The sequence below is a fragment of the Erythrolamprus reginae genome, chromosome 2 (genome assembly GCF_031021105.1).
Source record: "Erythrolamprus reginae isolate rEryReg1 chromosome 2, rEryReg1.hap1, whole genome shotgun sequence".
Lineage (NCBI taxonomy): Eukaryota > Metazoa > Chordata > Lepidosauria > Squamata > Dipsadidae > Erythrolamprus > Erythrolamprus reginae.
In genome coordinates, this window is record NC_091951.1 from 151792644 (window position 1) to 151807437 (window position 14794).

Below are 14794 nucleotides of genomic sequence, written 5' to 3' on the forward strand. Positions count from 1 at the left end.
AGCAGTGCAAAAACGGGTGCTTCGCTGGCAACGGAATTCTGGAGGTGGGGTTTCCCAGCGAGGGGAGCCTCAGTGAAATCACAGCATCGCAAAAACACAGAGGTACAGAGGTGGGGTTTCCCATGGAGGGGAGCCTCAGGGGAATCCCAGCAACACAAAAACGGGCACTTCGGCTGGCAAAAGGGGTGAATTTTGGGCTTGCACGCATTAATCACTTTTCCATTGATTCCTATAGGAAACATTGTTTCGTCTTACAAACTTTTCACCTTAAGAACCTCATCCCGGAACCAATTAAGTTTGTAAGACAAGGCATCACTGTATATAGTTGATTGCCACAAACTTTGGATCTAGGTTTAACATAGATAAACAACAATGCCCTCAAAATATTTTGAACTACAACTGTCTCAATAACTGGTCCCTTGCTATGCTTGCTATGACTCATGGAAATTCTAATCTAGGGAGGAATCTGATTTTCTGCCATTCAAGCATAAGTTTCAGGTGATAACTCCAGCCAAAAATGCATTTGAAAACACTTTTAAGTTAAAGAGGTGAGGATTGCATCTTCTGACTTGCATCTCTAAAGAAGAACATCTTCAGTCTCATGAGAAAAATTATGATCTACTGCACTACCCAGTTTTTGAATAGAAGGTGCTACTAGCAGAGTTGGTTGTTTACATTGGCAGCAGAGAAGTAGATCATGTGAAGCTGGGTTCCTTGTTAGTGCATTCATAGCTAGCATTGCAGAGTCAGCATTTTAAGCCCAGGTTGTTTGCTTTTTGCTGCAGTATTGGCTATTCATCCAGTACAATATTTGATTCTGGTCTAGTGACGGAGGAGGTGTAACTTTTTGAAAGAAAGACTGGGGCGGGTGTGGGGGAGCACACTTTTGGGCTAAAATTCTTTCCGGTGCTTATTTCTTTCCTTCATCAGTGACAACGTTATTCTTGGTACGCCTACACAAAGCCTACAGAAAATCTTAGTTTCTCAGAAAGTTTGTGTGACACGTCAGCAATAGCAAAAGCAGAGGGTGTTTGGTCTTGATGTGAATAATGCAATGTAAGCATGGCCGTGGTCTCTGTACTGAACAATGTTAATAGCAGCTTCATACTCATTAAACTGTTAATAGAAATTGCATCATTGCAGAAGAAAAATTAATATGACCTGCCTTAAAAAAATGATGCAGTCGTCACTCCAGTGCTTTCACTGAAAAAATGATTCCAGGGGAGAGTTGAAATTAAACTCTCTGTTTTTCATTTTTGTTCTTAGTGCTTATATTTAGTACCTATGGTTCATTCTCATCTCTAATTCTCTTAAGTTTTAGGGTGCTGGTTGTCTTGTTTTCCCTGCTACCGTTTTTTCCACTGATTTCTGGCTGCCACAAGACTTGGTTACTCTAAGAAATACCGCACTACATACAACACCACAGAAATTATCTGTTATTGAACATGGAATAAATTGTAGAAATTGATATTTTAAAATTTTGTGATTAACATTTCTTATTTTGTAGGAAGCTGTTTCTTAATTCATATGTATAATGAGATCGATATTGAACATTAAATCAGAACTAGGCATCTTTTTTCCTATACTTTTTTTCAGAGGTGACACCAGAAGAATACATAGCAATCAGTGAAATTATTCTCTTTTCTTTTGGTTTGGCCATCTTCAGCCTTTCATTTTCTACAACCCATATTCTCCTGAAATAATATTTTTTGGGGAAGGGTTGCTTTCAGATTGACAGCCTGCAACAAAACTTTGCAATTATTTAACAAGGTTTTTTTTTTCCCTTGGCTGGTGGTGGGGAGGTTTGCCAGTGCCTCTTTCCTTGGGGGGGGGGGGAATTGGGTGACTGGCCAAGGGTCATCCAACTGGTTTCATGTCTAAGGTGATACTACAACTCAGAGTCTCCCATTTTCTAACCTGGTGCCTTAAGCACTACACCAAGCTCACTCTTTTAGGTTATTTTCTCCCAAACCTCAATGATCCAAAATTTATTGATTGATTGATTTGATTTGATTTATGTGCCGCCCCTCTCCGAGTACTTGGGGCGGCATATAGTCTAATAGCTCTACTCATACGTCATCTAAATCCAAGTCTTCTCAAAGATAAGAATAGCATTTTGGCAGTGGAACAAAGAAGGTGGTAGGCTCTACGCCTCCACCCTTTCATTGCACCTGTTCAGGCAGAAACCAGGCAGAGAGCCCTCTGTCTATCTAGTTTAATGTGGATTACGGCACTAAACGGAGAATGGGAATTGAGCTAACTAGCCCCTTCCAACTATCCGATTCAGTCCTACGGAAGAATAAGTCCAGATTAATATGCCCCCCTCCTCAAGATGCCTTTCAGTATAACTCCAGAACCTTAAAATCAAGAAAGAAAGAAAAATACTGTCTCCAGAGAGCTTGAAAGAAGCAATTTAGTTGCACAGAAACATGAAGCAAATATTCCTTGGCTCTTACACAATTGAGCCCAAAATTTCTGTTGCTAATTGAAAAGTTGAGTGAATTTTGCCCCCATTTCATGACCTTTCATGCCACAGCCGTTAAGTGAATCACTGTAGCTGTGAAGTCGGTTGTTAAGTGAATCTGGCTTCTCTGTTGATTTTGCTTGTCAGAAGGTCATGAAAGGCGATCACATGATCCTGGGAATCCACAGGCATCATAAATAGGAGTCAGTTGCCAAGCATCTGAATGTTGATCATGTGACCATGGAGATGCTGCAACCGTCGTTAGTATGGAACGCTATCATAAATCACTTTCCCCCCCCAGTGTTGTTATAACTTTGAATGGTTACAGCTGAATGAAATCGTGTCATTCTTTGTCAATTGGACCAGGTATCCACTTGACTGAGTTTTGCAGCCTTATTTGAAAAGCAGCCATCACAAAAACAACATATGTGATAGGAAAAAAAGTGTGTTTTCTAATGAAATAAAAATGAAGATGATTGAAGGTGAGAAAACAGAGTTCTGTTTCATCACCTTCAATCATCTTCATTAGAAAGGGCACTTTTTTCCATCGCTGTCTGTTTTCTCACCTTCAATCAGTTTCATTTTTATTTCATTAGAAAGGGCATGTTTTTTTCCTATCACATATGTTGTTTTTGTGATGGTTTCTTTTCAAATCAGGCTTCAATTTCACCTGGTCCACTTGACAAAGAATGACCCAATTGTTGTAAGTCGAGGACTACCCATTCTTTTTCTTTTTATCTTTCCCCTTTCTCAGATTAGCGCAACCAGGGAAGAAGCTTGTGTAGGCATAAGAATAAAGCTAGAGGTGGGGTCCTCCCTTCATTTCTGAAATTGGAACATGCTGGCCAGGGTTGATGGGATAGGGGAGCTCAGGAACACCTGGACAGCTACAAGTGCCTCTATCTCTGGATTAAGAGTTTTCCTTCTCTTGTCAAGGAGAACGAAGGGCAAAGAAGGAGCAGGTAGGAAAGGAAGCGGAATATTTTCCAGTCCCATAGGCAAAAGGGAGACTCGTGAACTACTCCACCGCATTCCAGAATGGATGTCTGCATCCCATATTCAGTAAACAATTGGAATGGCAGGGAATAAGAAAAGGAAACCTTAGCCACTTCTGCTTCTAAACATCTTGTCCCAGGCAATCTTTCAGGATCGTACACAAGCACATGCGCGCGTGCACGCCCAATTCCTTCTATGAAAGGAAGATTTCTCAGAAGCAACAGGCACTTCTTGCAAAGCAAGGTCAGAGAGACACTGGGCCAAATGAGATAATATTGATGGACAAATGTGGCCAGCAGGCCAACATTTCCAGCTTATCTGTTTTAGTTCTTTCTCAGATGACTCTGGAGGTCATTTCAAAGCACAAGAAACAGTGAGGTTAACAGAGACAAATTATGTTGAAATTAGGTTACAAAGAGCCAGTATCTATAGGGTGCCACACTATCATTGTTACTCAATTAAGCACTTTAACAGCCATTAATTTGTTAACCATTTATACTAACCAAAATTTAAATGTAGGAGATTTACTTAAGACGTCGAAGTTCAATAATTTATACTTTACAATTACGGTATATATATTTAAATAAATTATGTATGTATGTATGTATGTATGTATGTATGTATGTATGTATAATTTTAACCCTATTTATATAAGCAATCTTTTTTTTTATGCTTTCCCAATAATGCATTAGAATAAATTATATAGAGAGGTAGTCCTCAATTAGCAACCACAACTCATCCTTTAAGCAAAGTGGTTGCTAAGTGAAACTATGATAGTGTTTTTTATCTTACCTCTGCTTTCCTTTGCTTTACAAATCTGTGAAGGTCATACATGCAAGAATTGAATGAAATGCCACTTTTTCCTCACTGTCATGACTTCAAGCAGTCACTGTCCAAGGCTGTGGTTAAATGTGGAATACCTACATTCTTATTTTAGGGGGGAAATATAACACTGTTTCCTCCTTTCCAATTCAACTTCTAAAATACATATTTAAAGTGGCTCTCAACGGACCAATTTTGTTTTGCTGCCAATCATTCTGGAAAACTATAGTTCCAGAGTACAGTTGGATAGGTCTTGTTTTACCTAGGATAATAATAAAGCAAAGTGCTGTTTATAGATGCCTCTTTTCAACCAAGGTTGAAAATAATTTTATGCACATCAAAACTCAAAATTATAAATACGTTTTTTATTTGCTTAATTTCAAAGTTCCAACGAAAAAGGAAAAGTTCCCAAAAGGATAAAGACATTTCCTTCTTAATAAGCTTTGAGCAACTATAGACCTCCTATGTTTTATTATTATTATTACTATTATTATTATTATTATTATTATTATTATTATTATTATTTATTAGATTTGTATGCCGCCCCTCTCCGAAGACTGGGTTAAAATTTGATAGGAGGAAAAATAGATTTTGGGTACTACTATAAAAATGCTGAATGGATCATAAACTCAGCATCTTTTTATTTAATGCAATTAAATTGCAATGAGTAATTCTTGGCTTTCAGTGAGTTTGCTTTGCTCATTGGTAAAATAGTGTGGTGTGGTTTTGAATTGGCTGACTCCAGTAATAAATAGCATGCCTAAAATTACATTCTATTGACATGCTTCACATGCTGAATGTGAATCAAATTGAGCCCTGCTTAATGTGGCGCTGCAGTGACTGACCACAAACAGATTCAGAGGTTCCTTGGTGGTGATTGGAATAAATAATAATTGCTACGTTTTGGAGCCAAAAACTTAGGTCAGTGTGCAGGCTGAAACATTATTATTTTTTGGCTAGAGCTGTAAACACCCTATCCATATATGCCCTTAGATTTGCTTAAATAACACATCACAAAATTAAGTTTATATACAGTGATCCCTCGATTATCGCGAGGGTTCCGTTCTAAGACCCCTCGCGATAATCGATTGTTCGCGATGTAGGGTTGCGGAAGTAAAAACACCATCTGCGCATGCGCGCCCTTTTCTCCGTACTGAAGGAGCGGGTCCAGCAGTCACATGGGTTGCTCATGTCCAATCCGGTGGAACTGAGCCTAGTATTAAAAAAGCTTGCCGGATCCGCCCCTTCCCCAGAATTCGCTCAGTTCGCATATCCTGCGGTTGTATTGTGAATGCTCGTTCAACATTCTAACACCTTCCCTTCGACCTTTCCTTCAAAAAAGTAGTAAGATTTATTGTCTTTATTCATTACTTGCACTATTTGCGCCAGCCGTTTTTAAAAGGAAAAAAAAAAAAAATACAAAGCGGCTAGGTTTTTTTACTTGGGAGAAGTTGCGGTTTCGTTTTCCCCCGGCGGTTTTGCCGGTTACGATTCCTGCGGCCGCTTGTGGATTCTTCTAATCCCTTGGCCTGGAGGTCCTGGTGCAAGTATTTATTATTGGATTATTGCTTAATTATTGTAAAAAAATATATTTAAGGGCTTATAAAATACCTCCTGCGGAGTGGGACGCCTTTAGTCTCCTGGACTTAGTCGATCGCTTTTCCCCTTAAGAAATTCTACGAAGCGATTTTTTTGGCGCGAAGGCCTTCGCGCCCTTTCTTAAAATATCTAGGCCTCTCGTGTTGGCCTTCTGCCAGCCGCGTAGGCCTCAGTCCACCGCGTGGATCCGGGAGCGGGCCTTGGGGGTCCCAGGCTAAATTCTCCACCGGCCTAGCCTCCAACCAGAGTGCCTTGGTTTTACTTAATTGCAAAGTTTAGGGAGGCTGGCCCCGCTGGATTTGGGGGCACGAACTCTGGGTTTGCCCAGATTGTCCTCACGTTTCAGCAGCTTCGAGGCCTCGAAGCAGGATCCATTCCTCTTGGGAAGTCCTTGAAATCTTCTCCTTATAATTTAATTATTGGCTCAGCCTTGTCTTCTGTTAATTGTCAGACTATGGCTACCTTTCCCAAGAGAGGCACAACTAAAGGTCCCAGAGAGGCCAGGCCTACAGGCGATGAGATTACTAGTATCCCCCAGGCCTCTTCCTCCTCTTCTCCAGGGGCCCGCCCCTCGACCAAGGTCACCAGGGCCGAGAAGAGAAGGGACCTAGCCCTACAAAAGATTCATGATAAATCAGCAAAACGTTTGAAAGTGCAGGCCCAAGTAATCAGTAGTCAAGACCCACCAGAGGCCTCTAGCCTGCCTCCTTCTGGGGTCCCTGTGTTATCTCTGGATGAGCCAAACCTAGACAGACCCCAACCTAACCTATGGGGCATAGGTCCAGAGGAACCAGATATTATGGAAGATTCCCCCCAGCCAGGATCCTCCCAGGCCTTTAAGGATTCTTCTGCCATTTCTGCTGATATTTCCAGTTTACCTCCTGAGTTCCAATCTATTTTTGCTGTGTTGTCCAAAGCCATTGATGCCAAACTCTCCTCCATCAATGAGCTTCCTTTACCTCTTCCTCCTTCTCGTTCCTCCCGCCCCTTGGGTTCTTCCCCAGCGGTCAGAGCTCCTATTCAGGATGACTCAGAGTCCTCCCAAGATGAATATGAGGATGTAGAGGAGGATGAAGACCCTTTCCAGGGCTTATCTGAGGACGAGGAATCCCAAATAAAGGTCCCTCCTCCCATTACTATTTTCCCTTCTCAACTATTCAAATCTCTCCTCCTCAAAGCTAGAATTTCTACGGGATTAGCGGCCCAGGAGAAACAAGCCTCCACTTCCACTGATCCCCCGGAGGAGAATTTACCTTACTTCACAGAGGAACAGGAGGATAACGAGGTAATCCCTATGCCTAAATTATTTAAAGATGCCTTACTTAAACAGTGGGATTTTCCAGCCTCTGGCCTTAATCCCTCTACCAAGGACAGAAAGTTGTATAAACTCTCCTCTTCCTATGAAGAGCTTCTATCTTTTCCCAAACCAGATGAACCTGTCAAAATTCTTCACTCGGCAGCGGCTGTGCCAGGCGAGGCGGAGGAAGTTCTCCGTCCAGAGGACAAGCGCATCGAGCAAATGCTCAAAAGAGGTTTCTCCGCTGATTCCTGGGCCATTAAAAGTTCTGCAGCAGCCTCCTTCTTCTCCAGAGCCATGCTGCTGTGGCTTCGCCAACTTCAACAGCACATTCCTCCAGATGACTTGAGAGGTCAGCAAGACTTCAACAAGGTCTTTGCAGCTGCCCAGTACGTGGCTGATGCCACCTTACAATCTACTAGATTTTCTGCTAAGGCTATTGCAGCCTCTACAACGGCAAGAAGACTCCTATGGATTCGCCCTTGGCAAGCGGGAGTTCGCCAAAAGTGGCAGTTATCCCAGGGCCCCTTAAAGCGCGACCTTCTCTTCGGTGATCTTCTGGATCCTCTCCTCACGGAGACTACAGACAAGAAGAAGGTTTTGGGCCCAACCACAAAAAAGGTTACTAAAACGCAGTCCTTTCGTCGCCCAGGGCGCCAGCAAGATCAAGCGGCTTCCTATCAGAGATCTCCAGGTCAGTATTCCCCCCGCTTTCGTTCCCAAGGTAGGAACTCCAGGGGTAGGGGTTTTCGTTTCCAAAGGGGAGCTGCCTCTAACAGGGCTTCAAAAAAACCTAGATGGTAACCTTTCCTCCATTCCCATAGGGGGTCGCCTAGCTCATTTCGCTGCAAATTGGCGTCTCACCTCCAAGGACCCTTGGGTCATTGACACTGTTCAATCAGGCCTTCTTTTAGAATTTATTTCTCCTCCCCCTAAACGTTTTATTTCCTGCCCTTCGCCCAGGTCATCCTCAGATTGTAACCGTATGGAGGAGGCCATTTCTCATCTATTGTCCATTAGAGCCATTCAGCCGGTCCCTTCCGGTCAGAAGGGCCTAGGTTTTTACTCCATCCTATTTATGGTTCCAAAGTCCTCCGGAGGTTGGAGAGCCATTTTGGATTTAAAGAAACTAAACCTATTCATCAAATATAGGAAGTTTAAAATGCACTCCTTGTCTTCTATTTTGGCCGCCATTCACTCGGGAGATTTCATGGTCTCCTTAGACCTCACTGAGGCCTACCTTCACATTCCTATAGCCAAATGCCACAGAAAATTTTTACGTTTTTCCTTTCAAGGCAGGCATTTCCAGTATAGGGCGATGCCATTTGGCCTTTCCTCGGCCCCTCGGGTCTTCACAAAGCTCTTGGGGTCCCTGGCGGCCTATATCCGGGCGTCTCCCATCCACATTTTATGTTATCTTGATGATATTTTAATTCATGGGAACTCCCTAGAGAGAGTGAAATCAGACCTGTCTGTCACCATGTCAGTCCTTCAGGACCATGGGTTTTCCATCAACTTTGAAAAAAGTCACCTCCAACCTTCCACTTCCATTCCTCACCTGGGAGCCATTATTGATTCAAAATCTTCCCAGGTTTTTCTCTCTCCCGAGAGAAAACTCAGTATAGTGGAGTTAATTTCTAACATTTCATCTAATCCTTCAGTATCCATAGTTACTCTATCTTCTCTTTTGGGGAAGATGGTGTCATGCATAGGCATCATTCCCTGGGCTCGCCTTCATGCTAGGGAACTCCAGTGGCTTCTGTTGCCTTTTCAGAGATCGGGGCACAGCAACTCAAATCGACGCATTGTCATCCCACTGAGTGTTCGCAGATCCTTCAAGTGGTGGAAGTCTCCGGCCATGGACAGAGGATCCCCGTTCAGGTGCCCGGATCAATTTGTCATTACCACAGATGCCAGTCTATCGGGATGGGGCGCCCACGCCCAGGGGATGATAGCCCAGGGCACGTGGTCCCCGGAGGAAGCTTCCAGGCCGATAAATTGGCTAGAGTTAAGAGCCGTCTCCCTGGCTCTGAAGCATTTCTCTCCTCGCATCCCCAACCGGCACGTTCTCATTCTCACCGACAACATTGCCACAAAAAGCCATATCTGCAGGCAAGGGGGCACGAGATCCAAGGCTCTCATGAGGGAGGCCCTCAAGCTGGGCCTTTGGGCGGAAAAACATCTCCAGTCGCTCCTAGCCGATCACATCTCGGGGAGTCTCAACATCCAGGCGGATTGGCTATCCCGAGCAACGATAGACCCAGGAGAGTGGAACCTCCATCAAGACCTGTTCCATCAAATCACCCTCAGATTCGGCCTGCCAGTCCTGGATCTCTTCGCGACCAATGCGAACGCCCAACTCCCTCGCTTCTATTCCAGATTTCCATCCCCGGGAGCGGAAGCGATCAATGCCCTCCGGAGTCCATGGCCTCCAGGCCTACTCTATGCATTTCCTCCGATTCCAATCCTCCCGGACGTGATTCACAAGGTCCTCACCGAGAGGGCCCGAGTAATCTTAATCGCCCCTCATTGGCCCCGCCGGCCCTGGTTCGCAGATCTCCAACAGCTGTCCGTCCAGGACCCTTGGCGACTCCCCGTTTCGGGGGATATGCTGCGGCAGGGGGCCTCTTTCCATCCAGACCCGGAGTGGTTCCACCTCACCGCCTGGCTGTTATCAGGAGAGATTTAGAGCTGCGTGGGCATGACCCTGATTCAGTGGAGGTCATTCTAAAGGCCAGAAGGGGCTCGACCAACCGAATCTACGACCACACGTGGTCCAAGTTTCACCAGTGGTGTCTTCAGGAAGGTCTCTCCCCTCTGTGCATCCCCATACACAGAATTATTTCCTTCCTTATGCAAGGTTTCCATAAAGGACTCTCCACCAGCACCCTCCGGCGTCATCTGGCAGCCATTTCATCTGTCCTAGGGGGCCCCCGCAGACAGCCTCTCCGATCCTTCCCTGAAGTTCAGGAATTCCTCAAGGGCATAGCCAACCTCAGACCTTCCAAGGTCCACAGGTATCCATCCTGGGATTTGCCACGGGTTCTCCACTCCCTCACGCAGGCACCATACGAACCCCTAAAATCGGCGTCCCTCAGGTACCTATCCTTTAAGGTAGCTTTTCTGGTGGCTATTACCTCTGCCCGACGCATTTCGGAGCTGGCTGCCCTCTCAATCAGGCAGGACCTTTGCCAATTCCATCAGGACAAGGTAGTCTTGCGACTGGACCCCACCTTCTTACCCAAGGTCAGTTCCATGTTCCACAGATCTCAGGATATTGTCCTGCCTTCCTTCTGCCTCCAACGAGACCATCCCTTGGCAATTAGATGGCACACCCTGGATCTCACCAGAGCGCTGAGAATATATATCCAACGCACAGGACCCTTTCGGAGGTCAGAAGCACTTTTTGTAGCCTATCATCCCAGAGTCATGGGGGCCAAAGTGTCTTCAACAGTAATAGGCCGTTGGATCAGAGGGACTATATCTAAGGCCTATGAGTCGGCCTCCCTCTCAGTTCCAAGGAACATCACTGCGCATTCCACCAGGAGCGCAGCCACCTCGGCCGCTTGGGCGACTCAAGCCCCGTTGGAGGAGGTCTGCAAAGCAGCCACTTGGGCCTCGCCAAATTCCTTCATCAGGCACTACAAAATTGATTCTTACGCTTCAGCGGACGCTGCCTTCGGCAGAAGGGTACTCCAATCCGTTATCTCACACGATAGCAAGCTAATCCCACCCTAGGGACCATCTATTGGGTATGTCCCATGTGACTGCTGGACCCGCTCCTTCAGTACGGAGAATAGGCGTTGATTGCTTACCTGAACGCCTCTTCTCGTACGGTGAGCGGGTACAGCAGTCACTTCCCGCCCTTGTATGTGTCTTCTTTACCTTTCTATCTCTTTCTTCCTCTAACAATGAGAGTTGAACACTACAGAGCTTCACAACTGAGCCTAGTCTATGGATTCGCGAATTCTGGGGAAGGGGCGGATCCGGCAAGCTTTTTTAATACTAGGCTCAGTTCCACCGGATTGGACATGAGCAACCCATGTGACTGCTGTACCCGCTCACCGTACGAGAAGAGGCGTTCAGGTAAGCAATCAACGCCTATTTTCATGGCCGCGCATGCACAGATGGTGGAGTTTGCGTGGGCGGCGGGGAAGACCCAGGGAAGGTTCCTTCGGCCGCAGCAGCAGCGAGCAGATGAAGATCGGGGTTTCCCCTTTGCGTGGGCGGCGGGGAAACCCCGATCTTCGTCTGCTCGCTGCTGCTGCGGCCGCCCAGCAGATCAGCTGCTGGGCGGCCGAAGGAACCTTCCCTGGGTCTTCCTTGCTGATGCCCCCGCTCGCCCGCCCGCCGCCCGCCCGCCGCCCGCCAGCAAGAGGGGGAGAGAGAGAGAAAGAGAGAGAAGGAAAGAAAGAGATGAGAGAGGGAGGAAGAGAGTGTGAGAGAGGAAGAAGCAAGATAGAGAAAGAGAGAGAGAAAGAAAGATGAGAAAGGAAGGAAGAGAGTGACGTCATCGGGTGGGAAAAATCGCGATATAGCGTTTCGCGAAGAACGAGATCGCGAAAATCGAGGGATCACTGTATATATTTGCCAAATTGCTTGATGGTTATTTGAAAAATTATCTTCTGTTCAGATCTATCAGAGTGCGGAGGCAAGAAATAGTGTGATTCCTTTCCCTTAAAGAGATACCCTGTTTCCCCCAAAATAAGACATTTCTTGATAATAAGCCCAGTCGCACGGCAATAAGGTCAAGTGCCTATATCAGGGTTCAAAAAAATATAAGACAGGGTCTTATTTTCAGGGAAACACAGTAGGACTAAGAGCCTTCTCCATGGTAGCTTTCTTCCTGTGATCCATGGTTCATCCCTATGGAGGTAAGATTGGTCCCCACTTTCACACTCTTGCAAGGCATATTGCCAGCGGGCCAAGGATCAGAGTGGGATGGAGTCCATTAAGTGACTTATTTATTGATGGACTGTTGTTAGGGTACAGGGGGGGGAGAGCTGTAGTTATCACTTTTTGTTGTTATTTTATGAGATTTCTATCTTTATAAGCTGCTTGGAATCACTGAGTGAGTCATAGAAAATTTTAAAATAAAGTAAAATAAAATAAATAATAATTTATTTATTTGTGGAATCTGTAGATCACAGTTCTATTTTGTCTAAATCACTGTATATTTGCAAGAGATGAACTTTTTTTGCAAGGAACTTTGTAAGAAAATTCAGTTTATTTCTGAAAAAGTAAGCTACAGATACAAATACAAAAATAAACCCAGCTTTTTGGCAATTGCTACAGTTTCTAACTGTAAACAGAATGAACAAATGTAGTCCTCTTGATAACATAATGTTGGAGGTAATCCACCAAACGTGTATTTTTGTTTATGTCCAATAAGATCCAGGGTTTTGTAATTCTTCTAACAGAAGTCATTTCCTATGGACATCATAACTTTTCAGCTATTAGGGTGCAACACATATCTTTCCTAATTGTGGTCTCTAAAATAAACTTGCAAGCTAGTATTAATATCACCCTGTTAGAGATAGGAAGGGACAGAAGCTTCAGGCTGTAAAAAATTTGTGATACATAAGAACATAAGAAGAGTCATGCTGAATCGGGCCAAAGCCCATCGAGTCCAGCATTCTGTGTCACACAGTGGCCCACCAATTGTCCATGGGGATCTTGAGCAGAAAGAGAAGGCAAGACCCTCCCTTTCCCTTGACCCCCAACAAGTGGTACTCAAGGGAATCCTGCCTGCCTCAACCAACATAGAGGGAGCACTTGGACATCCGTTTCAATAACCATCTATATGTTTGGCATCCATGAATCTGTCTAATCCTGCCTTGAAGCTATAAAGGCTGACAGCTGTCACGACCTCTTCTGGAAGTAAATTCCATAAACCAACGACCCTCTGGGTGAAGAAATATTTCCCTTGATTTGTCCTCACTTTCTTACCTATGAGCTTTAGGGAGGGCCCCCTTGTCCTAGTATTGTGTGATAGAGAAAAGAATACAATTCATACTGGGGATTTTCTGATTTGTAGCTCTATCATTTTAATCACGATGCCAACCCAAATTAGGTTAACCACGGCAAGTGGTGATTAGAGTCATTGAGCCATAGAATTGGAAGGAGCATTTAAACCATCATATCCAAAACTCTCCTCAGTTTTCAGGTGAAAGCATCACAGGCTAATGGATATTTAATCTCTGCTTGTACACATTGAATACAGTTAACTACATTCTCACTGGACCGCTGATACCTAATCAAATTGCTTTTGCTGTTCACAATTTTTCCCTAGTAATCAGGATCCATTCCCCTATATTTTTTAATTCCATGTCTTGTACTTGGGAACAAAATAAAGCATCTCTTGATCTTTTTCTGTGGGAAAAGTACTACCTATCAGACTGCCTTCCTTGTAGTTTGGACTGGAAATGATTAATCCCAAAACTAGTCTGTCAGAGCTCTTATTGTTAAAAGGAAGGTTATGTTGCAATACAAGCATTTCAGTGAACACTGTACAGTACTTTAATTGTTGATCTTAAAAAGCAGAAGCTATCTACCATTCTAATATCTTCACTCTCAATCTTAAGACTGTTTCTTTTACCTGCTGTCTTTATTTTTGGCATCTTTATACTTAATTTTGGATCCATTTTTCCATTGTGCTCCTTTACTTTTATTACTAGAGTTTCTACATTCTTTGCATTTTTAGCAATCGGGGTGCTGTTATCAGCACAATACAGATTATTGATGTTACTTCCTCCATCTTTAAATCCTCATTCATCCTTTTTCAATTCAGCTTCCCTCAGTACAATATACTGTAGAGGTTGAATAAATAGAGGGACAGTATACTGCTTGTCTCATTCCTGAGCCAACCTCTTTTCCCATGTTAGTCTGTACCACAGCATCCTGATTAGTATATAGGTTTTACATTAAATCGGTGAAATGTTCTGAGACTTCCATTTTCCTAAGTATGCTCAACATGTTGACATAATCACCAATCCCAATAAATCAATGAAACCTATTCTGACATCTTTTGGGTATTCTTTGCCTTTCTCAATTAACCAATGTACATCAACCACAATGTTTTGTCTTCCTTCAGTTTTTCTAAAGCCAGATTGAACATCTGTCATCTCCTTTTCCATGTAAAGTCTAACCTGCTTTGGAGGAATCTAAGAATTATTTTGCTAGTGTTTAAATTAATATAGTGTACAATAGTTTGCATAACCTGTTAAGTCTCTTTTGTTAATGATATGTAGATTGACCTCTTACAGTCTGTGGTGAACGGGATCTTCAGATTTGCTGTCATTGATTTGTTAGTTTACTGATTCTTTTCCTTGCCATATTTGCCAGGCATAGGGGAATTGAGACATCTCCCCCAGGCTTTTATAGTTTTATGTATGGTATGCGTGTGTTGCATGGTTTTAAATGATGGGTTTTTTAGATGCTTTTAATATTAGATTTGTTTACATTGTCACATTGTTGTTGTTGTTCTTCTTCTTCTTCTTCTTATTATTATTATTATTATTATTATTTCTGTAGAATTTCCATTATTCCCTACAATGCTGATTTGGTAATTACTGGATTCTTGATATTACTTCATCAACAAAACTGATAATATAGAG

General features: G+C 43.7%; 1 protein-coding gene across 2 annotated transcripts in view; it reads left to right on the top strand.

The window, feature by feature from the left end:
* The window catches only part of GRB2 (growth factor receptor bound protein 2), a 90932-nt gene that overhangs the window by 65693 nt on the left and 10445 nt on the right, over positions 1-14794 (top strand). The window lies entirely within an intron of this gene.